Here is a 23,629-nt window from a genome sequence, read left to right as displayed (position 1 = left end):
TACTCAAGTCCTTATCACCTCTTATCCTAATCACTCAAACAGCCCCCTAATAAAGTTACTGCCTCCTCTCTGACCCTCCTGAAACTCATCCTACGTAATCAGAACAACCCTTCCAAAGCACACTGCCGATCATCTCATTCTTCTGCTAGACCCTTCAGTGGCTCCCTTAAAACAAAGTACAATCTCCTTAATGTAGTCTATAAAACTGTCTTTGATCCAGCTCCTGTGAACTTCTCTGGCATCTCTTCTCCCTCCCTGCCTTGTGTTTTACATTCTAGCAATACCAAGCTGATGCCTCTGTACCTTTGTTCATTCTATTCCTTCTGTCTGGAGTATTATCCTTATATTTCCCCTTTAACTTTTCCTACCCCTTTTTAAAGCTTAGTTTCTTCTCCAAGACACACAACTGATCCTTGCACTTATAATAGCTTTTGTCACCACTGCTTTGTAGCTACTCATGCAAGAGAGTGTTCTGACTGAGCCAAGAATGGATGTCAGGATTGGGACTGGGCAGCCTTTGGATTCTGTTGGCACAAGCTGATGTCTGTGAGGGTAGTTTGGGGGGAAGCACTGAGTATGAGATGGGATGATGGGATGACTGAGAGAAAGATGGGAGATAGGAGGATATTTGGGGCTGTGCAGAAGAGGTGTTTATTCTCTGCCAAGCCCTTTGAAATGTTTGTGAGTCCTTGTGGAGAGGAGAGTCACAGACCTTGTGAGACTCTGGGCAAGGTAGCACTATGCCAGAGTCCCAGGTGGCAGTGTCCAATGCAGATGTGAGGAGAGGCTGTTCCTCCTCAGTATGGAACTCAGTATCAGTCTGGCACTCTAAGGCTTAGAGGTTTGGGGAACATCCTTGACACCTAGCCCTCCCTTGTATGTTGTGCATGTTGTGATTCACACGTGGACATCTAGATAGAAGGTTAGGAGTGAGGCTCAAGCTCACCCAAAGCAAGCAAGACCTTTCTCTACTTTGCATAGAAGGCTTTATGTTCATTTCTGTTAGAGTACTCATGGCTTTTCCATTACAGGCACTCATTTCTGGGTGTGTAAAGGCTTCTGTGTGCAGCTGTGATGACGTAGGACATTGACAAGAGAGAACCAGCGCAAGCTGTGGAGTTGGGGTTAGCTGTTGCTTAAACTAATGGGTTTGTTCATGATTGTAGGTCAGACTCTCCTTGGAAATTTCAGGAAGTATTTGAAGGACTCTTTGCAGGGAATTAAAGTCTCTAAGTGAGTTATATGAATAAATGAGCCCCATTTGTATTCACAAGCTGCTGAGACTGGGACATTGAGTCTATATTTTCAGTCTCGCAATATTGGGCCTGCAGCATCTGAGGATTGGATTATTCCTGTTTCTTTTTTACTCCTTGGGACTAAGAACAGTGCCTGGATATAGCAGATGAGAAATGGATGGATGAAAAGACTCTTCTATTGATTCCCTGCTCTGAGTTCAAGGGATATAAGGAGGCTATAGCAGCCCTGAACAGGCCAGTCCCAACTGCAATTAATCTCTTTTGTTTCTTCAGGCAGGATAATAGCCCTCTGACAGTGAGAGACTTGGCCCTCACCAAGGAGGATGCAAGGAAAAACAACTAGAGGCGGATCTGGTTTGTGCAGTGGCTCTGGCGGCTGTGAGCTCTGGGCCTTTATGGGGCCTTGGGGAGGGAGGAGTGGTTCCATGAGGTGCTGCCTCCACAGGCTCAGGCCTCTCTTCCCCCACAAAAAGGCCACTAAGTCAGTACATTCCCATGTGGCCAAGGGGCCAACCCAAAGGGGAGGAGTTGGCAGAGGCAGCTTGAGCAGCCCTGGAAGAGAACACCCTTCCCAAGCTCTATTCCCCTTCCTGCTTCCACTCCATTCCTGGCCCCCTTCTGAATTGAGCAAGGACCAGGAGTTGAGTGTGCATGAAGCCCTCACACCATCACACAGGGAACCCACAGCAGCCCTCTGCAGACTGCCTCCGGCCAGAAGGCTGAAAAAAACATGCCTATCTTCATTGCCTGGGGGTCACTTGGCCTTGGGTCCCTTTGCTGCCTTTGAGAAAACCATTTCGTTGTGACTAAGAGGAACAGGCTGGTGTAGAGGAAAGGGCAAAGACCTTTAGAGTCATATCTCAGTTCTGGTTTACTGCTTGGGCACTTTAGGCAACTCATCTACCTCCCCTAGCCTCAGTTTTCTCACCTGTGAAATGAGTCACTGTCATGATGGAATGTGATCATGTATGTAACCTACCAGGGACAATGCCTGAAGTAGCTTGCTTAATGAATGCCAGCTCTTATCAGCATTAACAGGCAAGTTTGCAGAGCAAGCTCTTTGGCCTCTTCCTGGGATGCGGATCCTCGTATAGGCTCAGAGCAAATATTCTGACAATCCATTGGTGCCACCTTGGCCCAACCTAAATATACACGAGCAACAAGGAATGAAGGTTTGCTTTGACTGAGCTGGTGTACCAGGTCTTAGAAGTGAATTCAATTTGGCAAATGTTTTTAAATTGCCTGTTTGTATCCACACAGTCTGGAGTTTCACAGGGAGGATGGCATCATTCTGGGGCCAGGGACATGATGACTGGGACTCTGAGCAAGAGTCTTGGGGGTTAGGGTGGGCCCAGGGAGCACAGCTGGGCATCCTGTGGGCACAGCCACCACAGCATTTCCCTCCAGAGTCCTGCCAGGATGTCTGCTAGGCTTTAGAAATGGTGGGAACCATTCCCTGTAGATGAGAAAGAATTTGGTGGGTCTGTGTCACCTGCAAGAGGGCCCAAGGCCTCATCTAACCATGAGATGGTTCATAATTTGGCCTTGATTTATCTTTCCCCTCACGCCCGACACTCAAGCTTTCCTTCCCTATCCAGACTCTTTCTCAGTGGGTCTGCAACTGCCATTTCTTCTTAATGCAGGACCATCTTGCAAGTTTCAGGACATTCGACTTCACTGGCCTCCACTCACTAAAACCCTGTGGCACACACCCCCTTACAATTTGTTGCCAAAAGCCCTCCCCCTTTTCCAAATGCACCACATGCTCTTTGCATGTGCCTGGTCCTCTGCCTGGAATGTCCCCCAACCCCACCCCCGCTTCTCCACCAAGAAAAATCCTCCTTCATGAGAACCCAGCTCAAATATCACATCTCTGGAAGCTCCTAATTCCCCACAGGCCAAGTCGCAGCTGCAGTCAATCCCACCCTGAAGAGATTTCTGCTGTTGGACAGGTTGGTTGGGGGTCAATTTCCTTCATTAACCTGTAACCCCTGAAGGCTGGACCATATCTTAGAAGCTTTTTTTGATAGTCCTTAAGAGTGCCTAGCATCCACTTTGAGATGCAAAAAGTGCTTCACCCTGGGGGCCTCAGAGACATCTTCCTGGGCATGGCTGGGCGTGCTCCACCATTCTGCAGCTGGGCTTCCACTGTCACCTGGCGGCGAACCAGTGCTGGCATTGATGCAATGGAAAGAGTGGCTGGGCCCGCTGCCAGCCCGCCCCAGCCCTGGGCTCCTGAGCCTGGGCTGCAGAGGTGCTCCTGGCAGAAGCCAGGATTTTACAGCAGCCATCATGATTATTATCACTGTGGCAACCACTGTTTATACAGCTGTTTACAGTTTTAAAAGTTTTTATTTCATATACACTGTTTCACTCAAACCTCACTGCAACCTTGTGAAGTTGGCAGAGTTTAAATTCTATTTTACAGATGAATAAAGGGAGATGAATAATACCATTAACAACACCAGCTACTACTAAAAAAATAACATCTCTTCATCCTCCTCCATTCTCTCCCCATCCTAATTACTAAGTCCTTAATATGTGCCAGGCAGCAGTCTAAGTGGTTTGCAGACATCACGTAACAGCATCCTGAATGGAACTCTTCTTGTATCAGAGTTTGGGCCAGGCCCTAAAGCCATGTGCTCATGCATTTTATTTTTTATTTTTTTTAAATTTTTTATTATAGTTGATTTATAGTGCTCTGCCAATTTCTGCTATATAGCAAAGTGACCCAATCATACATATGTGTGTGTGTATTCTTTTTCTCACATTATCCTCCATCATGTTCCATCACAAGTGACTAGATATAGTTCCCTGTGCTAGACAGCAGGATCTCATTGCTTATCCACTCTAAATGTAATAGTTTAATCTACTAACCTCAAACTCTCAGTCTGTCCCACTCCTTCCCCATCCCCCTTGGTAACCACAAGTCTGTTCTCATGTCTGAGTTTGTTTTTTTCTGTAGTTAAGTTCCTTTGTGCCATATATTAGATTTCAGATACAAATAATATCATTTGTCTTTCTCTTTCTGACACTTCACTCAGGATAATAGTCTCTAGTTCCATCCATGTTGCTGCAAATGGCATTATTTTGTTCTTTCTTATGGTTGAATAATATTCCATTGTGTATATATATAGCACATCTTCTTAATCAATTCATCTGTCAATGGACATTTAGCTTGTTTCCATGTCTTGGCTACTGTGAATAGTGCTGCTATGAACATAGGGGTGCATGTTTCTTTTTCAATGAAAGTTTTGTCCAAATATATGTCCAGCAGTGGGATTGCTGGATCATATGGTAGCTCTATATTAAATTTCCTGAGGTACCTCCATATTTTTTTCCATAATGGTTGTACCAATTTATATTCCCACCAACAGTGGAGGAGGGTACTTTTTCTCCACACCCTCTCCAGCATTTGTTATTTGTTGACTCATTAAAGATGGCCATTCTGACTGGTGCGAGGCGGTACCTCATTGCAGTTTTGATTTGCATTTCTCTGATAATTAGTGATGTTGAGCATTTTTTCATGTCCCTGTTGGCCACCTGTATGTCTTCTTTGGGGAAATGTCTGTTCAGTTCTTCTGCCCATTTTTCAATTGGGTTGTTGGTTTTTTTGTTGTCGAGTTGCATGAGTTGTTTGTATATTGTAGAGATCAGGGCCTTGTCTGTTGCATTGTTGGCAATGATTTTCTCCCATTCTGTGGGATGTCTTATTTTTTTAATGGTTTCCTTTGCTGTGCAAAAGCTTGTCAGTTTGATTAGGTCCCATTGGTTTATTTTTGTTTTTATTTTTGTGGCCCTGGGAGACTGACCTAAGAAAACATTTGTATGCTTGATATTAGAGAATGTTTTGCCCATGTTCTTCTCTTCTAGGGGTTTTATGATGTCTTGTCTTATGTTAAAGTCTTTAAGCCATCTTGGGTTTATTTTTGTGCATAGTGTGAGGGTGTGTTCCATTTGCGTTGATTTACATGGAGCTGTCTAGTTTTCCCAGCACTACTTGCTGAAGAGACTGTTTTTTCCCCATTTTATATTCTTGCCTCCTTTGTCAAAGATTAATTGACCATAATATCTGGGTTTATTTCTGGGTTCTCTATTTTGTTTCATTGGTCTATGTGTGTGTTTTTGTACCAGTACCACACTATCTTGATTACTGTAGCTTTATAATATTGTCTGAAGCCTGGGAGAGTTATGCCTCCTGCTTGGTTTTTGTTCCTCAAGATTGACTGCATTGGCAATTCTGGGTCTTGGATTGTTTGTTCTAGTTCTGTGAAAAATGTCACGAGTAATTTGATAGGTATTGCATTGAATCTGTAGATTCCTTTGGGTAGTATGGCTATTTAACAATATTCTTCCAACCCAGGAGCATGGAATATCTTTCCACTTCTTTGAATCTTCTTTAATTTCCTTGATTAATGTTTTATAGTTCTTAGCATATGTTACATCCTTAGTCAGATTAATTCCTATGTATTTAATTTTGGGGGTAGCTATTTTAAAAGGTATTTTTTCAACACCTATTTCTGATTAAAAACAAAAACAAAAGCAAAAAAAAAAAAAAAAAACAACTCCAGAGAGTGGGGTTGGAGGAAACCTACCTCAACATAATAAAAAAGCATATATGAAAACCCACAGCTAATTAACATCATTCTCAATGGTGAAAAATTAAAAACATTCCCACTAAGATCAGGAAAAAGACAAGAATGTCCACTTTCACCACTATTATTCAACATAGTTTTGGAAGTTCTAGCCACAGCAATCAGAGAGGAAAAAAATAAAAGGAATCCAAATTGGAAAAGAAGAAGTAAAACTATCACTGCAGATGACATGATACTATACTTAGAAAACCCTAAAGACAGCACCGGAAAACTGTTAGAACTCATCAATGAATTTGGCAAAGTTGCAGGCTACAAAATTAGAACACAGAAATCAATTGCATTTATTTAGTACTATTAATGAAAGATCAGAAAGAGAAATCAGAGGAACCATCCCATTTACAATTGCATCAAAACGAATAAAATACCTAGGAATAAACCTACCTAAAGAGACAAAAGACCTATACTCTGAAAACTATGAAACATTAATGAAAGAAATCAAAGACAATAAAAATATATGGAAAGATACACCATTCTCTTGGATTGGAAGAATCAATACTGTCAAAATGACTATACTACCCAAGGCAATCTACAGATTCAAAGCAATCCCTATGAAATTACCAAAAACATTCTTCACAGAACTAGAACATAATATTTTAAAATTTGTATGGAAACACAAGAGACACCAAATAGCTAAAGCAACATTGAAAAAGAAAAACAAAAATGGAGCAATCAAGCCTCCTTACTTTAGACAATTCGACAAAGCTACATTCATCAAAACAATATGGTACTGGCACAAAAACACAAATATAGACCAATAATAGAACAGGATAGAAAGCCCAGATATAAACCAAAGTACCTAAGGGCAACTAATCAATGACAGAAGAGGACAGAACATACAGTGGAAGAAAGATAGCCTCTTCAATAAATGGTGCTGGGAAAACTGTAAAACCATGTAAAAGAATGAAAGAACACTAACACTGTGTACAAAAATTAACTCAATATTGATTAAAGACCTAAATATAAGGCCAGACACTATAAAACTCCTAGAGGAAAACATAAGCAGAATGCTCTTTGACATAAATTACGGCAACATCTTGTTTGATCCACCTCCTAGAAAAAGGACAATAAAGACACAAATAAACCAGTGGGACCTAATCAAACTGACAAGCTTTTGCACAGCAAAGGAAACCATTAAAAAAATAAGACATCCCACAGAATGGGAGAAAATCATTGCCAACAATGCAACAGACAAGGCCCTGATCTCTACAATATACAAACAACTCATGCAACTCGACAACAAAAAAACCAACAACCCAATTGAAAAATGGGCAGAAGAACTGAACAGACATTTCCCCAAAGAAGACATACAGGTGGCCAACAGGGACATGAAAAAATGCTCAACATCACTAATTATCAGAGAAATGCAAATCAAAACTGCAATGAGGTACCGCCTCGCACCAGTCAGAATGGCCATCTTTAATGAGTCAACAAATAACAAATGCTGGAGAGGGTGTGGAGAAAAAGTACCCTCCTCCACTGTTGGTGGGAATATAAATTGGTACAACCATTATGGAAAAAAATATGGAGGTACCTCAGGAAATTTAATATAGAGCTACCATATGATCCAGCAATCCCACTGCTGGACATATATTTGGACAAAACTTTCATTGAAAAAGAAACATGCACCCCTATGTTCATAGCAGCACTATTCACAGTAGCCAAGACATGGAAACAAGCTAAATGTCCATTGACAGATGAATTGATTAAGAAGATGTGCTATATATATACACAATGGAATATTATTCAACCATAAGAAAGAACAAAATAATGCCATTTGCAGCAACATGGACGGATCTAGAGACTCTCATGCTAAGTGAAGTAAGCCAGAAAGAAAATGACAAACATCGTATGGTATCACTTATTTGTGATATCCAAAATATGGAACAGACAGTCCTATCTAAAAATAAGAAACAACAACAAACAGAAAGAGATCATAGCCAAAAGGAGCAGACTTGAGGTTCCCAGGGGGGTGAGGAAGGGGAGGGAGTGGGGTGGATGGGCATTTTGGAGGTTTGGGGGATGAAAAGTGTTATATTTGGAATGCATGGGCAATGGGATCCTACTGTACAGCACAGGGAAATGTGTGTGATTGGGTCACTTTGTTGTATAACAGAACTTGATGAAACATTGTAAATCAACTATAATAATAATAAAATTAAAAAAGGTATTGTATTTTTATATTCCTTTTCTAATATTTCATTGTTAGTATACAGAAATGCAACCGCTTTGAGTATTTTTTAACACCTTTTCTTTTTTGTCTTTTGTCTTTTTAGGGCCATACTCATGACGTATGGATTTCCCAGGCTAGGGATTGAATCTGAGTTGTAGCTGCTGGCCTATGTTACAGCACAGCAACTTGGGATCCATGTCACTTCTGCGACTTACACCGCAGTTCACAGCAACGCTGGATCCTTAACCCATTGAGCAAGGCCAAGGATCAAACCTGCTTCCTCATGGATGCTAGTCAGATTCGTTTCCACTGAGCCACGATGGGAACTCCAGTTTGAGTAGCTTTTGTGTGGAGTCTTTAGGGTTTTCTATATATAGAGTGACAATTTTACCTCTTCTCTTCCAATTTGAATAACTTTTCTTTCTTCCTTCCTTCCTTCCTCCCTCCCTCCCTCTCTCTCTCTCTCTCTCTTTCTTTCTTTCTTTCTTTCTCTTTTTGTCTTTTTAAGGCTGCACCTGTGGCATATGGAGGTTCCCAGGCTAGGGGTCTAATCAAAGCTGTTGTTGCCGGCCTGTGCCAGAGCCACAGCAATGCCAGATCTGAGCCATGCCTGCAACCTACACCACAGCTCATGGCAACGCTGGATCCTTAACCCACTGAGTGAGGTCAGGGATTGAACCCACAGCCTCATGGTTCCTAGTTGGATTTGTTTCTGCTGCGCCAAGACGGGAACTCTGATACCTTTTATTTCTTTTGTTTGATTGCTGTGGCTAGGACTTCCAATACTATGTTGAATAAAAGTGGGGAGAATGGGCATCGTTGTCTTGTTCCAGCATTTAGCAGGAAAGTTTTCAGCTTTTCTTTGTTGAGTATTATATTGGCTGTGGATCTGTCATAAATGGCTTTTATTATGTTAATGTATGTTCCCTCTATAACCACTCTGGTAAGAGTTTTTATCATGAATAGATGTTGGATTTTCTCAAATGCTTTTTCTGCATCTATTGAGATGATCATGTGGTTTTTGACTTTTCTTTTGTTAATGTGGTGTATGACGTTGATTGATTTGCACATGTTGAACCATCCTTGTGAACTTGGGATGAATCCCCACTTGGTCTTTTTTATATGTGGTTGGATTCAATTGGCTAAAGTCTTGTGGAGAATTTTTGCGTCTATATTGATTGAAGATATTGGCCTATAATTTTCTATTTTGGTAGTACCTTTGTCTGGTTTTGGTGTTAGGGTTATGATGGCTTCATAGAATGTTTTTGGGAGTGTTCCTTCTTCTTCAGCCTTTTGGAAAGGTTTAAGAGGGATGGGTATAAATGACCAGTATTGCTTCTTTAAGAAACTCCTAACTATTTTTGTCAAATACCTCACTCAAGTCCAGATACATCATGTAGATTTAATTTCCCTAATACTCCTCAGCTAGATACCTTCTATTTGCCCCTCCAGATCTGCTCTGCATCCTCTATAGCCTGCTCTGTGCCCAGGAGGCTGACTTCTCTGCCCTACATCAATGTCTCCTTTGCACTCTAGTTGGATTTCCAGTTGGGGTTGGCCATGGAGACAAGAAATTGAAGGGAAAGAGAAGGATAAGTTGGGATATTTATTTTCTAAGCTCCCTTAATGCAAAGTGACCTGAGCTGACCAGGTGCCTTCTCCCCCTTACTCCTTCAGGCTTGGGTGGTAACATCCCCACTGTCCCACGCCTGCTCCTTGTGGTTTTCCTACATCCTGCTCATCTTTTTGTATAGTCCCTTTATAAAATACTCTTTTAATGCCATCCTAATGTGAGTACACTGTTACCTGCCAAGACCCAGACTGACATAAAACCTGTCTGTGAAATTTACTGTCAAGTGAAAATTACTTGGTTGTAATTGTCTTTACACCACATTGAATCCTTATGGTTAACTGCCTTTTTTTTTTTTTTTTTTTTCCTCTTATTCCTTTCAGACTCTTTTGGAGTCAACCCCAAGCTTGTCAGCCTGTAGTTTGGGAACACTCTTTTAAGAAATCACTGCATTTGTAGTTTCAGTTCTTTAATATTCTCCTCTGTGCTCTGAATTGCCCTAGAGGTTTGGCCATTTCATCCTTTTAGTGTGTTGGTCAGAATAACCTAGGTTATGCTGTAGTAACAAACAACCTCCAACACTTGACAGCTTAAAACAAAAACAGTTTTATTTCTCATTCCTGCTACGTGTTCATTGCGGGTTGTAGAAGTGCTCTGCTCATGGCAGGTGCTCAGGGACCCAAAATGATGGAGCTACCATAGCTCAAATGGTGCCAGTTCCTGTGCCAGAGGGAAAGAGATTCCTGAGAATCTTGCATGGACAGTTAAATGTTTGGCCTGAAAGTGACAAGGAGGCCAAGAAGGTAGTCCTACTGAGTGTCTGTCCCTTTTGGAGGAATGTGGTTATCTCAGGTATATCTCTTATCTTTCCAGCTAGGTTGGAACAGAATTATTTTTGCACTGCTTCTTTCTAGCATATATCTGGACCCAGATCATGCTCAATAATTACTCACTGGAGAAACAGCTTTTCCAACCATGATTTTAAGAATGAATGACATTTGAAAGCAGGATGCTGTGCTGGGTGTTATGATGTTTAGCTAGAAGTCGCTAAGGTTTTGGTGTGTGTGTGTACATTTAAATGTCAATGGCAAATACTAGTTCTTCCAGGAGTAAAATTTCATACAAAAGGTAAAAAGCATACTACAGAAGGAAATGTGCATTCCTGGGTGTGCCAGTTCTACTCTGAGGTTTGTTTTTAAGTAAGTACACAATTTGGTTCAGAACCAACACAGTGCCTGGCACATATTAGGGTAAATATTTGTTGAATGAATGAATGAGTATCATCATCTCTGCTTATTCACTTAGCCTTATATACCAGCTTTTTCTTGTGTTGCCAGGCAACAGAGAACATATGTTTACTTTATACGTAACATAACACAAAAGAGCTGGAACACAATGCTAATAAGGTGAAATGATGAGGGTCCTTATTGAAACACAAAGACAGCAGAAGCTGGAGTGGAGGAAGCTTTTATTGTAAAGGCAGAAAGGTGGGGGTGGGGCACCACACATGCCATACTTATTATTTGCTAGCCTCACCTATGTAATCACAAATCCCCCTGACCTCACTAGCCTGAGAGTGTAAAACACACTGAAGTAACATATAATCTCACCTCTTGATTGTTATAAGTCCCATCTTCTCACAAAGGAGTTCCAGGTGGTCCCAAAATCACCCCCCCCCCCAGGTATCTCTGTGTACCTGTGTTCCGGCCAAGTTCATTCATGCTTTTCCACTCCCCCATGTGGGTTGGTATCTGCCAACCATGCTTCCCATACTAGGGGTGCCAGGGGTTTAATACAGTTCTTTCAGGCACAGCTGACATTCCTCTGGCCAGTTCTTTCAAACATAAATGAAGGACCGTTTTGAAGGAATCTAAGTCTCTCTTTCAACTGTGTAGATTAGGATTAGATTGTAGATTAGCTAGGACTGCATGGAGTATACAGCCTGAATGCCAGCAGAACAAAGGTGATGAAAGAGCCCTGAAAAAGTTAGTTTAGAGACAATGAAGTAAGGGTGGGTGTAATTGCTCAAAGACCACAGGAAAGTGACAATAGATTAGGGACAAATTTATGTGATGAAAACGACTTCACTATCATTTGTTAGGAACATCACAGTCCAAAAGAAATAGATTCGGCTTAGTCTTTTATCTGCCAGAATTAACGAGAAAAGCAGTCTGTCATTGCATGTACCTCTATGTGCGGTCACTGCTCAGTGATTGTGCAAGAGCCCTGGGGGCTTATGCGTATCCCACAAAGAAGGCTCTTTGTAGGTGGGCGCAACTCTTGGTACTTCTTACTCACATCTTTTTGGATCCATTCATAGACAGCAGATTCCGTGCATGTTATAACAAGTTTGGACACAGCGATCTTTGCCAAGATTCTTACCTCAGCTCTAGTTCCTTGTGCCCAGGGTCCTTAACAATCTGTTTGGAGCCTTTAGTAGATTTTTGCTACTCATCATCCATATGAAAGTTCTTCCAGTTATGGCACCAAATTCTCACAGTTTCAGGGAAGAAGCATGTGACTGGCCAATTAGAGCATTATGGCTCATGGCTTTAGTAATTGGCTCGGTAATTGACATACAGTCTCTTGACAAGCCATTGAGAGTCTGTCAGTTTGAGACAGCTGCTGGAGAACATTATGTAGATCTTGACAGTGGAGTCAACAGAGACAGGGAAATGCACTATTGAGAGATGGATAGAAACAGTGCTTATACCTGGGTCAAACCATACCTGAAGTTAGTTACCCATACACTTTTTAGTAACAAATAAATTGCCCACTTCCTTCATCTTTTTTCTCCTCTTTGAGTCTGTTTGGCAGTTTTCTGTCATTTGCAATAGTAGGAATCCTAGCAGATACTGGAGTCCTGATCCTCCTAGGGACTTTAAGTGAGATGATGGTCACAGTCATTTATGATTCCAGCTTCTCCCCTCTGGCCCTAAGTCTCAAAGAATGTACTTCTCTTCTGGTTTGGGGGTTTTTCCTCTCTCCAGCTCTTAGGATACTTTCTCTCTGGAATCAGTCCAGCTCTAGGTTCTGTATGACTAGGTCCTTGAAAACAAAAGCTTGTTCAAAGGTCACTTAGATCTCTTAGACACAAATACTTGTCTGTTCTTCCTGGAATGGGGAAGGGAAATTTACCTTTTCATTTGCCTATAGCTGGGGAATAAGCTTGAATAAATATTTCAGGAGTTCCCATCGTGGCTCAGTGGAAACGAATCCTACTAGGAACCATGAGGTTGTGGGTTCGATCCCTGGCATCGCTCAGTGGGTTAAGGATCTGGAGTTGCCGTGAGCTGTGGTGTAGGTTGCAGACAAGGCGCGGATCTGGTGTTGCTGTGGCTCTGGCGTAGGCCGGAGGCAACAGCTCCGATTAGACCCCTAGCCTGGGAAACTCCTTTAGGGTGGGTACAGCCCTAAAAAGACAAAAAGACCAAAAAAAAAAAAAAAAAAAATTCAGTATATTCTCTGCTAGTTAACTTTAAAGGTGCAATGGTAAAGCAGCAAGTCCTAATAATAGGGCACCTGACCCCTGACTCACTTTCAGGCATGTTTGAAACACTATGAGGACAGGGCAACAGAGAAACAGAGAAGGCACCTGGCCCAGCCTTGCGGATTGGAGAACTCTTGCCAACTGCCACTGGAGAGGCTGGGTGGCCAGAGCTAAACTCACATGGCAGATTGCAGATTCAAATGCCTCCAGGGCCAGGTGGATAACAAAAGGAGTGAACTGGGGAGGGTGAAGGAGCACAGGGAGGAGTGGGCCCTACTGTGAACAGAAGAGGATGTCTCAATAAAGGGGCAGCCCTGTTCTGCTCAGCTTATGTCTCTGTGTGGGCAAATGTGGCTCAAATTTAAGAGAAGTGCTAAATTTTGCAAGTTCTAAATGTTGGCGGCTGATTAATAAAACGAAAAACAGCATCAGCATCGTTGAGTCCAACAAAATATACAAGCAGACCAGATCCATCTTTTTATGTTCCTTTGTTTAAATCCAAGATAAAATAGTTTGTTTCAGATAGCACGTGCATCAGAAACCAGATTCCCCAAACCTCACAAGCTGCCGGATGGGTGCCTAACCTGGACCTATGGGTGATATGGGTGACTGGTTGATCTGTTCCCACTTTCCAGGTACTGGATCTGTCTCTCCTTTGGGGACTGCTCCTTCTCCAAGTACAGGCTGTTTGGCTGAGGCTGACTCAACCCCTGAATCTAAGGGTCAGACCACAACCTGTCCTGGCCAAAGACTTCATCCTCTGGTCATCTCTAGTGGCCTAGGGCAAGGTTGGGGAGCATGTCAGTGCCAATGAGACCATTCCTGTTTGTTTGCTGTTGTTGGTATTATTATTATTATTTTTATTTTTGCAAAAGTTCATGGGAAAGAGAAGCTTTCATTCCTCTGGCATTGCTAGCTATGAGGATTATGGATCTAGAATGGTCCAGGTGCCATCAATGGAACAGGGACTGGAAAACAATGACACTATCCAAGGAAAATAGAAAATGAGGACAGTGAAAGTGAGAAAGAGAGATAAGGAACCAAATTTGATCCCCTGACTCCAGCTGAGCCCGAAGTCATATCTGCCTGTGGACTTCTGAATAGGTTGAATAGGCAAACATTTTCATCCTTAAGATAGTTTAGATTCTCTCCCTAGTAACCAAAATAAACTTGTCAAATATACGCTGTGTTGCTAACTACCTGATAGCACTTCAGACATAACTGAAGCCTGGGAGCCCAGGGCCTTGGTGGCACCCCCGTAGCCAGGAGATGGAGTCATCTGTGCATCCAATGTTGAGTTTGTAGGGAGAGAGGCCAGAGGAAAAAGCAGGGCTGACAGATCCATCCTTTCAGCAGGGGTTATTGTGAAATGTGTGCCAGGGACACATCCCACGTTCTGTCTGTTTTGCTATAACCCTTGCATGTTTGTGAGTGATTTTAGCATAAATTAGCTCACATGTGGTTGATAAATGGTGAAACAATGTCAGTGAAATGTGGAAATGTATTGGTTCATAGGTGACACTCCCAGCCTGTCAGAAGATTAAGGCAAGGTTTAGGACCATGGCTGACTGCAGCAAGCCGAGGGGGGAGGTGGCGTGGCACATGGTTCTCCCTGCCTTCTGTCTCCCAGTCGCCTTAGCTGAGCTGTCATCTCTGTCTAGGAGTGCTTCCTGGCCAAATGCTCCCCCATCCTGCACACCCTTCCCTTCCCTCCAAGACTCAGAAGACAACAGCTTCTCCCACACAGCCTGCTATCAAATTACCTTCTCTTTCTTTTTTCTTTTTAAAGCAGAGCCCTTTGTTTTCTGTGGCATTTTTAATTTATTAGGCACTGAGCTTTCTTGTTAAACTCTGCTGGTATTTTTATTGTTTCTCCTTGTGTTAGTGTTCTGGTTGCAAAGTTGTGTAAGTTCTAAACTGTCTGACTCAACCCTATTTTCCCCATACATATGATTATTTTTATTTATTTTATTATTATTTTTTTGCTTTTTGTTGGTGGAGGGCATGCCTGCAGCATATGGAAGTTTCCAGGCTAGGGGTCAAATCAAGCTACAGCTGCTGGCCTATGCCACAGCAACGTGGGATCCAAGCTGCATTTGTGACCTATGCTACAGCTCACGGCAATGCAGGATCCCCAACCCACTGAGCGAGGCCAGGGATTGAACCTGCATCTTCATGGTCAGATTTGTTCCACTGCGCCACAACAGGAACTCCACTTTATTATTTTTAGTTTGCAATTTTGCAGAAAGTTTCTCTCATCTCCCTCAGGAACACATATATCTCATTATTGCAGAAACACTTCCATTTTTAAAAGAGCAGAATGAGAAATAGCTGTAGATGTGCTGACCCTGGACCACATTGTTCTCATTGATTTTCCTTGCTTTTACCCAGTATCATCAAAGTTCAACCTGTCTTCTTTTTGATCTAATATTGAAATATTCCTAGGCTGAATCCAGAACTTTTTCTGGATCCCTGAATCCAATTTTCAAACCTGGGAGACCTAGCTCATGCTCTTCCTCTCAGCACCTGGGAGGGGTCTTTAAGCAAAACTATGTACACAAACAATGCAACATAAGCAGATGCTACATACTGTAAGAGATGCGGGATGCAGGCAGCTGGAAAATTGTTCTACAAAAATAAACACCCGGTTTCTGCAAAATGGGTAATTCTCATTAGCCTGGGGAAGCTCATTTTCATGGTTAAGTAGTTAAGCTGCTGATGAAAGGCACAAGACCATTTAGGCACCTGCTGATTCTTTTATTTTCTTTTTATTTTAAACTTTGGCCAGGAGATGGCGCTCTTGAATGTAATTTGTCAGAGGACTCCCTCAGAATTGAAACTGTAAGAACAAATTCAGTACTTGCAAATATACTGAGAGGATGACTTGGATTTTCTGAGAGGCAAAGGAATGCAGTTTTAAAACCAGCGAGGGGCCGACTGACTTAAGAACATAACACCACTTGTCATTTTTTTTTGGGGCGGGGGATTTCAAAATCCAGTTAATGCTGATTAGTGGTAGAGCCCCAAGGCTGTGATGTTAAACCAAGAAGTCAAACTATTTTGAAGTAAAAAATATAAGGCACTGAGTAGAAACTAGTTTTAGAGCCTCCAACATTAGAATAAAGGCAGCATTGGTAGTCTGGCGTGTGGTAGACCTGGATTTAAAACTTGTGCACAAATGATGCATACAATGGCTTAACACTTTCTAGGCATGACTTTGCATGTTATCAGAGGCCTTCAAAGCCATTATGCCCAGGGCTGAGTATACCCAAAGGTTTTGAAGCTAAAGAATTTATATATCTTCAAATACTGCTTTTTTAGGCCACTTCCACCAATATTCAAAGAGCTAGTTCTAGAACATGGCAGCTTGAGGTCTGGATCTTATATTGAGATGTGGGTCCAAGAGAGTGATAGCCTGAAATAGAATGATAACACTTTTTTTAAAGGATTTTTCTTTTTTCATTAGAGTTGGTTTACAGTAACACTACTTGGTGGCTGCTGTGTGCGAGGTGTCCTGCATGAGGTGCTCTGAAGGTGGTTTTTCTCTCAGTTCTTTTACCACAACATCTAGAAGTGGTTACTCTTATTATCCTCGTTTCACAGATGAGGAAACAGAGGCTTAAAGAGGCTAAATAACCTGCTTAAGGTTAAACATGTAGCAAATATTACAGCTAGTAAATGATTCAGTTGGTTTCAAAATCCATGCTAATTATTATACCATTAACCTACCCTTAGAATTGCTACTATTTCCCATTTAAAACCTTCTGAGTGTTTCACAACCTGCAGGATAGAAACCAGATACCTTAGCCTGACACCCAAGGTCTTTTATGATTTATGGATCAGAGAAATGGCAGTGATATTCTTGAAGGCCATGTCTAAAGCAGTGACCATCAACTCCTATCACTGCAGTTATTTTGAAGCACACACTCACCCATAATACATGCATATTTATTCACAACTTATTTACAGGTTTTCTTATCAATAAATGTATTAAATAGCATTAAACTTACTTGCTTGCTTGCTTTTCAGGGCTGCACCCTTGGCATATGGAAGCTCCCAGGCTAGGGGTCGAATTGGAGCTACACCTGCCGGCCTACAACCACAGCTCACAGTAATGCTGGATCCCACTGAGAGGCCACAGATCAAACCTGCATTCTCATGGATATTAGTTGGGTTCATTTCCACTGTGCCACAATGGGAACTCCAACTTTATTTCTAATTTAAAAGAACTTCTTCCTTTTTTTTTTTTTTTTTTTGTCTTTTTAGGGCCGCACCCGCAGCATATGTAGGTGCCCAGGCTAGGGATTGAATTGGAGCTGTTCAATGCCAGATCCTAGCTGTGTCTGCGACCTACACCATATCTCACAGCAACGCCGGATCCTTAACCCACTGAGCTTGAGAGGCCAGGGATTGATCCTGCGTCCTCATGGATACTAATCAGATTCGTTTCTGCTGAGCCACGAATGGAACTCCTAAAAGAACTTGTAAATAATGCCTAACATTGGCATCCTTTACCCTACCAGAAGTTCTTGTTTTTCCAGGCTTTGCACATTCTGTGAACATTTTGGAAACCATTAGCCTAAGGTGAGGCCAGCTGGGTGTGGCTCTCTGCCCTGAGACAGAGATTCTCCCTCGTCAGTGTTAGAAGAGCTCAGGCCCTGAGAGGCGATGAGGCTGGCACATTTGTGCTGAACCATCCTTCCCTGGGATGGGGAGGGGGTGAGTAACATAATGATCTACCACTTGGTAAGCCTGGAAACAAAACTAAGGGACATATAGGGACTGAATAATGCTTGTGCCCAATGGACCAGGGTGTGGAAAATCCATTGGCCATGGACCATTGACTGTGCTTGGATGGCAAACACTAGGGCTGCCATAACAAAGTACCACACACACTGGGTGGCTTGGATAACAGAAATGTATTCTCTCAAAGTTCTAGAGGCTAGACTTGATTGGTAGAGTTGGTTCCTTCTGAGGGTGTGAGAAAGAATTCTGTTCCATGCGTCTTTGATGTTCCTTGACTTGTAGATGCATCACCTTCATCTTCATGTGCTTGCCTTCATCTTCACATAGGGTCCTTTTGATGAGGATGCCAGTCATGTAGGTTTTTTTTTTTTTTTTTTTTTTTTTTTTTTGCTTTTTAGGGATGCACCACGGCGTATGGAGGTTCCCAGGGTAGGTGTTGATTCGGAGCAGCAGCTGCTGGCCTACACCACAGCCACAGCAACACCAGATCCTTAACGCACTGAACAAGGATCAAACCTTCGTCCTCATGGATGTAGTCAGATCTGTTAACCACTGAGCTACAACAGGAATTCTGCCAGTCATGTTGGACTAGGGGGGTCCACTCTACTCCAGCCTAACCTCATCTTAACTAATTACATCTGCAATGACCCTATTTCCAAATAAAGCTGTGTTCTGCGGTCTTGAGGGTTAGGATTTCAACATATCTTTTTGTCGATCAGGGGACACAGTTCACCCTCTGGTTTCTGCTAAAGTTGGCTTTGGTGAGTCTCCCTTTTCTGAGCTCATCTGTGGCTGAGCATTCCCCAGCTGAGCAATGATTACTTGCTTTAAATCAGGATTTTTGAAGCTTTGGTGCTATTGACATCTTGGACCAGATAATTCTTTGTTGTTGGGTTGCTGTCCTGAGCCTTGTGCTACATGCTATTAGCACTCTATCCACTTGAGCTGTGACAGTGAAAATGTCTTCTGGGATTGCCAGATGTCTGGGGGACAAATTAATTTTCTTAGAGCACCATTGCTATAGGGAGGGAGATACACTGAAACGAGCTCCAGTGAGCCTTGGGGTCAGGGAATCATTCTGCCCCTGGAGACTCTGCATCTCTCTACTCTCTTGCACCGTATGTCTATTTCAGTTTCACTACCTGAAGGTGACCTCACATCCCTGGCTCCGTATTCTCAGGGCAAGGTATGGCCCTCCCAGGAGGTCCTCGGCCTCAGGCACCCCGTGGCCCATAAATGCCTAACTTCTCACAGTGGTCTGATCTCCCCTTACATCTGGACAGACTGTGACCAACCTGAGGGCAGAAGTGGCACCCAATGTACTACTCTGTCACCGCTCACCCAGCATGGCACCTGGCGCCACAGTACTTTTCACCAAATTCAGGCCTTCCCAGCAACATTGATCTCCTGATTGCTTCCTTCTGTTTTTTACCAGTGTATCTTTAAAAAAAAAAAAAAAAAAAAAAAGCTTGATTGAGATATAATTCACACACTGCAACTCACCCATTTCATGTATGTAATTCAGTGGGTTTTAGTATATTCCCAGAGCTGCGCAATCATTGCTACAATTAATTTTCAAACATTTTTTATCATCCCACAAAGGAAACTCCTTACTGATTCTCACTCTCCATTTCATCCAACAATCTCTAACTTTAGCAATCACTCTTCTACCTTCTGTCTTTATGGATTTGCCTCTTCTGTTCATTTAATATAAATGGGGTAATACAATATGTGTGATCAAATTCCATCCATGTTGTGGCATATATCAGCACTTCATTTCTTTCCTTTTTTTTGTTTGGCTGCACCCACAGCATGCGGAAGTTTGTGGGCCAGGGAGTGAACCTCCACCACAACAGCGACCTGAGGCGCCACAGTGACAATGCCGGATCTTTAACTGGTTGCACCGAAAGAAAACTCCTTCACTTTCTTGATGGTGTCCTTTGAAGCACAAAAGTTGTTGTTGTTGTTTTTCAGGGCCACACCTGTGGCATACGGAAATTCCTAGGCTAAGAGTCAAATCAGAGCTACCACTGCTGGCCATAGACACAGCAACACAAGATCCAAGCCACATCTGCGACCTACACCACAGCTCACAACAACGCCAGATCCTTAACCCACTGAGTGATGGAATGGATTGAACCCACAACCTCATGGATCCTAGTTGGGTTTGTTACTGTTGAGCCACAATGGGAACTCCCACAAAAGTTTTAATTTTTATTTATTTATTTATTTATTTTTTGTCTTTTGTCTTTTGTTGTTGTTGTTGTTGTTGCTATTTCTTGGGCCGCCCCTGCGGCATATGGAGGTTCCCAGGCTAGGGGTCAAATCAGAGCTGTAGCCACTGGCCTACGCCAGAGCCACAGCAACGCCAGATCCGAGCCGCGTCTGCAACCTACACCACAGCTCACGGCAACGCCGGACCGTTAACCCACTGAGCAAGGGCAGGGACCGAACCCGCAACCTCATGGTTCCTAGTCGGATTCGTTAACCACTGCGCCACGACGGGAACTCCAAAAGTTTTATTTTTGATGAAATCCAGTTGATTGCTTTTTTTCTTTTGTATCTGGTGTGACCTGTGTATCTTGAACATACTACAGTAGCTGTTACCAGACAGTATTTGAAATCTTATTGCCTTGACTCTGCCCTGGTCTCTGAGCTCCCTGGCAAGGGGCAGGGGGAATGGGGAACAATCATGCTTTAGTAAATGTGTATCCTTAATAGTTCCAAGGGGTTGTTCTCATTTCAGCAAAGTGGTTAAGGACATGGGCTGTCCAATCAGGTGCCTGGGTTAGAATCCTTGCTCTGCCACTATCTCTGTAACATTGAGCAAATTACAGAGACTCACCAGGCTTCAGGGATTTCAACCATAAAGTGGGGAAAATAATAACCAATCAGCATTATCCTCAGGATTAACTGGGTAATGTGTGTAAAGTGGTTGGTGCAAGGCCTTGAACTTAATAAACATGTTAGCTGGGCCATTATTGTCAGTATCTGGTGGAGAGTAGACATCTATTAAATGCTTGCTGAATCAATGGCTGAGTCATTTAGGGGAGCAGCTTAGTCTCTGTGTAGAGTCACAAACCTGCTGTCCAGAGGGCAAACGGAAACTTCTACTCCCTTGCAGAGGGTTGTCCAAATCGGTCTGTACCTATCAGGGTGGGGTCCCATTTGGCACAAACTCCATATAAGTCTTTCCTTGACCTGGGCATTTCTCCCACCTTGAAATGTCTGTTTACATAGCTCACCCTTTGAGCATCCTGGGGCAGTCTTCTTCTTCTGCCCTTGTTTCACTGTCCCCTAAAAAATACAAATAAAGTAGGAGTTCTTATCATGGCTCAGCGGTTAACAAACCAATTAGTATCCATGAGGATGTGGGTTCAATCCCTGGCCTTGCTCAGTGGGTTAAGGATCCGGCGTTGCTGTGAGCTGTGGTGTAGGTTGCAGACACAGCTCAGATGTGGCACTGCTGTGGCTGTGGTGTAGGCCAGCACCTGTAGATCGGAATCAGCACCTAGCCTGGGAACCTCTATATGCCGCGGGTGTGGCCTTGAAAAGACAAAAGTGAAAAGCAAACAAACAAAGGAGATAATTGTTCCTGGAGGAAATACTGCTGGGCTTTGATTCCTAAGCTGGCATTACAGAGATGTCAGCATTTCTTACAAAGTCTCCAACCACGCACTTTGCACTAGTTCTCTATCCCCTGGGTCATTATTTTGTGACAATTGTTAAGAAATATTCTTTCTTTTTTACGGTCAGAAACTTCTTATCCCAAGTGTGTTTCTCTCCTTGGTTTTGGTGGGATTGAGGCTGAGGTCACTGCACACTGGGCTTAAGTCAGTTTTTAATTAATTGCTGCTACTGAGTGGAGGCAGATTCCAATTTGTGGGGATGCTACCCATGGGAAAGGGCAAAGCATTTGAAATCCAATATGAGTTAAAGGATCATCACAACAAAGAGTACATACAGATAATCTCAATTGTTTTATCAGAAAGTGTAGATTGAGATTACTTTACATTTAGTTCTTATTCTTTAGGAAATTGAAAAGTTATTATGCATTGCTCCCAAAATGAGAAAAATAGGATGGCTGCTTTTTTTTTTTTTTTTGGAGATGTGCTTATTGGGTTCATCACAAGCCTGATATTTTCATTGAAGCAGGTCCCTTAAGACTTGTACTGGGAAATGGGTTCAGCTTTACTCTAATTCATGGCTGATATGTGCTAAATTAAGGTATATTCTTAGGTTGGTCTTACCTGAATTGTGTGTGTGCTTTATGTAAAGTACAGACATATATGAACAGTATATAAATATACAGTATATGAGTAGTATTTAAGCTTCATTGGGGATATTAGAGAAAAAATGTCCAAAAGGCTACTTAGGGTCAGTAATGAAAAAGGTTGAGAAACACTCTGAAGACTCTAAGATAAAGGGAATTTTTAATAAATTACAAATATACTTTCTATGTAATAATCTTTCTGTCCATGCTTATTAATAGATGGTTTCCATGTAACAGAAATATTAGTAAAACAAAATGAATGTTGAAGACTCCTTTGCCTACAGATGTTAAACATTTCAAGAAGTCTCATACAGGCTGTATTTGGAGTACTTTATTTATTTGGAATTCTGTGAGGTTTTTTTGTTGTTAATTTTTTTTATAATGATTTTTAGAAATCTGTGTTTTTTAAATTAAAACAGAAATTCCCCAAATGGTTTTATTGGCATTGGTTACCATCCTTGAACCTGAAGGGACAGCCTTTACACATCTGTGATCAATTAGCTTTTGATTATTGGCTAATTATATGCATTTAAAATATATCCAGAGACAGCTATTATGGTCAAATGCAATCATTAAATTAATGCTATAAAGAACCAAAAAAATTAAGGCTATAGATGGAATACTTTTTAATCTTTTATCAGTCCTGGGCCAGGAATATTTAGTGTTCTATTTTAATGCACAGTTTACAAAGAGCTTTCAAATAAACTCCATTTGCTAATTGTATGGCTCAGTTGACCCTCATGAGTCCTGTAAAGTAACGATGATTATTATTTTACCATTTTCATTTTAGAGATAAGGAAGCTGAGGCTCAGTAAGCTTAAATGATTTGTTCTAGAGACTTAGCTGCAAAGAGTGTGTTATTAGTCAGCTCAGATTGTGATAACAACATATCAGAGACCAGGTGGTAAAGGGGAGGAAAAATTCTCTATCCTACAGCCCTCTTAGTTTCTATGCCTGGGGACTGCTTGAATTGGGCTAACAAAAGACAAATTAACAAGAGAAAAGCAGACGTTTATTAGCACGGGTGTCTCACATTTACATATGGGAGTGCTCAGAGATCCAAAGGGTTGGTGGGAATTTAGGCTTATCCATAAAAAAGAATGAAATAATGCCATTTGCAGCTATATGGGTGGACTTAGAGATTGTCATACTAAGGGAAGTAAGTCAGAAAGAAAGAGACAAATACCATATAATATCACTTCTATGTGGAATCTAAAACATGACACAAATGAACTTATCTTTGAAGCAGAAACACACAGAAATAGAGAACAGATTTGTGGTTGCCAAGGGACAGAGGGTGGGGGAGGGATGGACTGGGAGTTTGGGATTAGCAGATGCAAACTTATTATATATAGAATGGGTAAACAACAAGGTCCTACTGTATAGCACAGGGAACTATATTTGATACTGTATTATAAACTATAGTGGAAAAGAATATGAAAAATTCTACGTAAATGTATATAAAACTG

General features: G+C 42.0%; 1 long non-coding RNA gene across 1 annotated transcript; it reads left to right on the top strand.

Moving 5' to 3' along the window:
- The first annotated feature begins 636 nt into the window (after positions 1–636).
- Positions 637–5,821, top strand: LOC146405371 (uncharacterized). Its single transcript, XR_014837293.1, has 2 exons — positions 637–681; positions 1,167–5,821. It is a non-coding gene; the product is annotated as an uncharacterized LOC146405371 (long non-coding RNA).
- Positions 5,822–23,629: the final 17,808 nt, after the last annotated feature.

Source organism: Sus scrofa, chromosome 2 (genome assembly GCF_054392235.1).
Source record: "Sus scrofa isolate SSC_HxYL_T2T_F1_AM1 chromosome 2, Sscrofa_HxYL_maternal_Yorkshire_Landrace_v2.0, whole genome shotgun sequence".
NCBI classification, from domain to species: domain Eukaryota; kingdom Metazoa; phylum Chordata; class Mammalia; order Artiodactyla; family Suidae; genus Sus; species Sus scrofa.
Note: the sequence above shows the minus strand (reverse complement) of the source record. Positions and strands in the feature narration are given on the sequence as shown.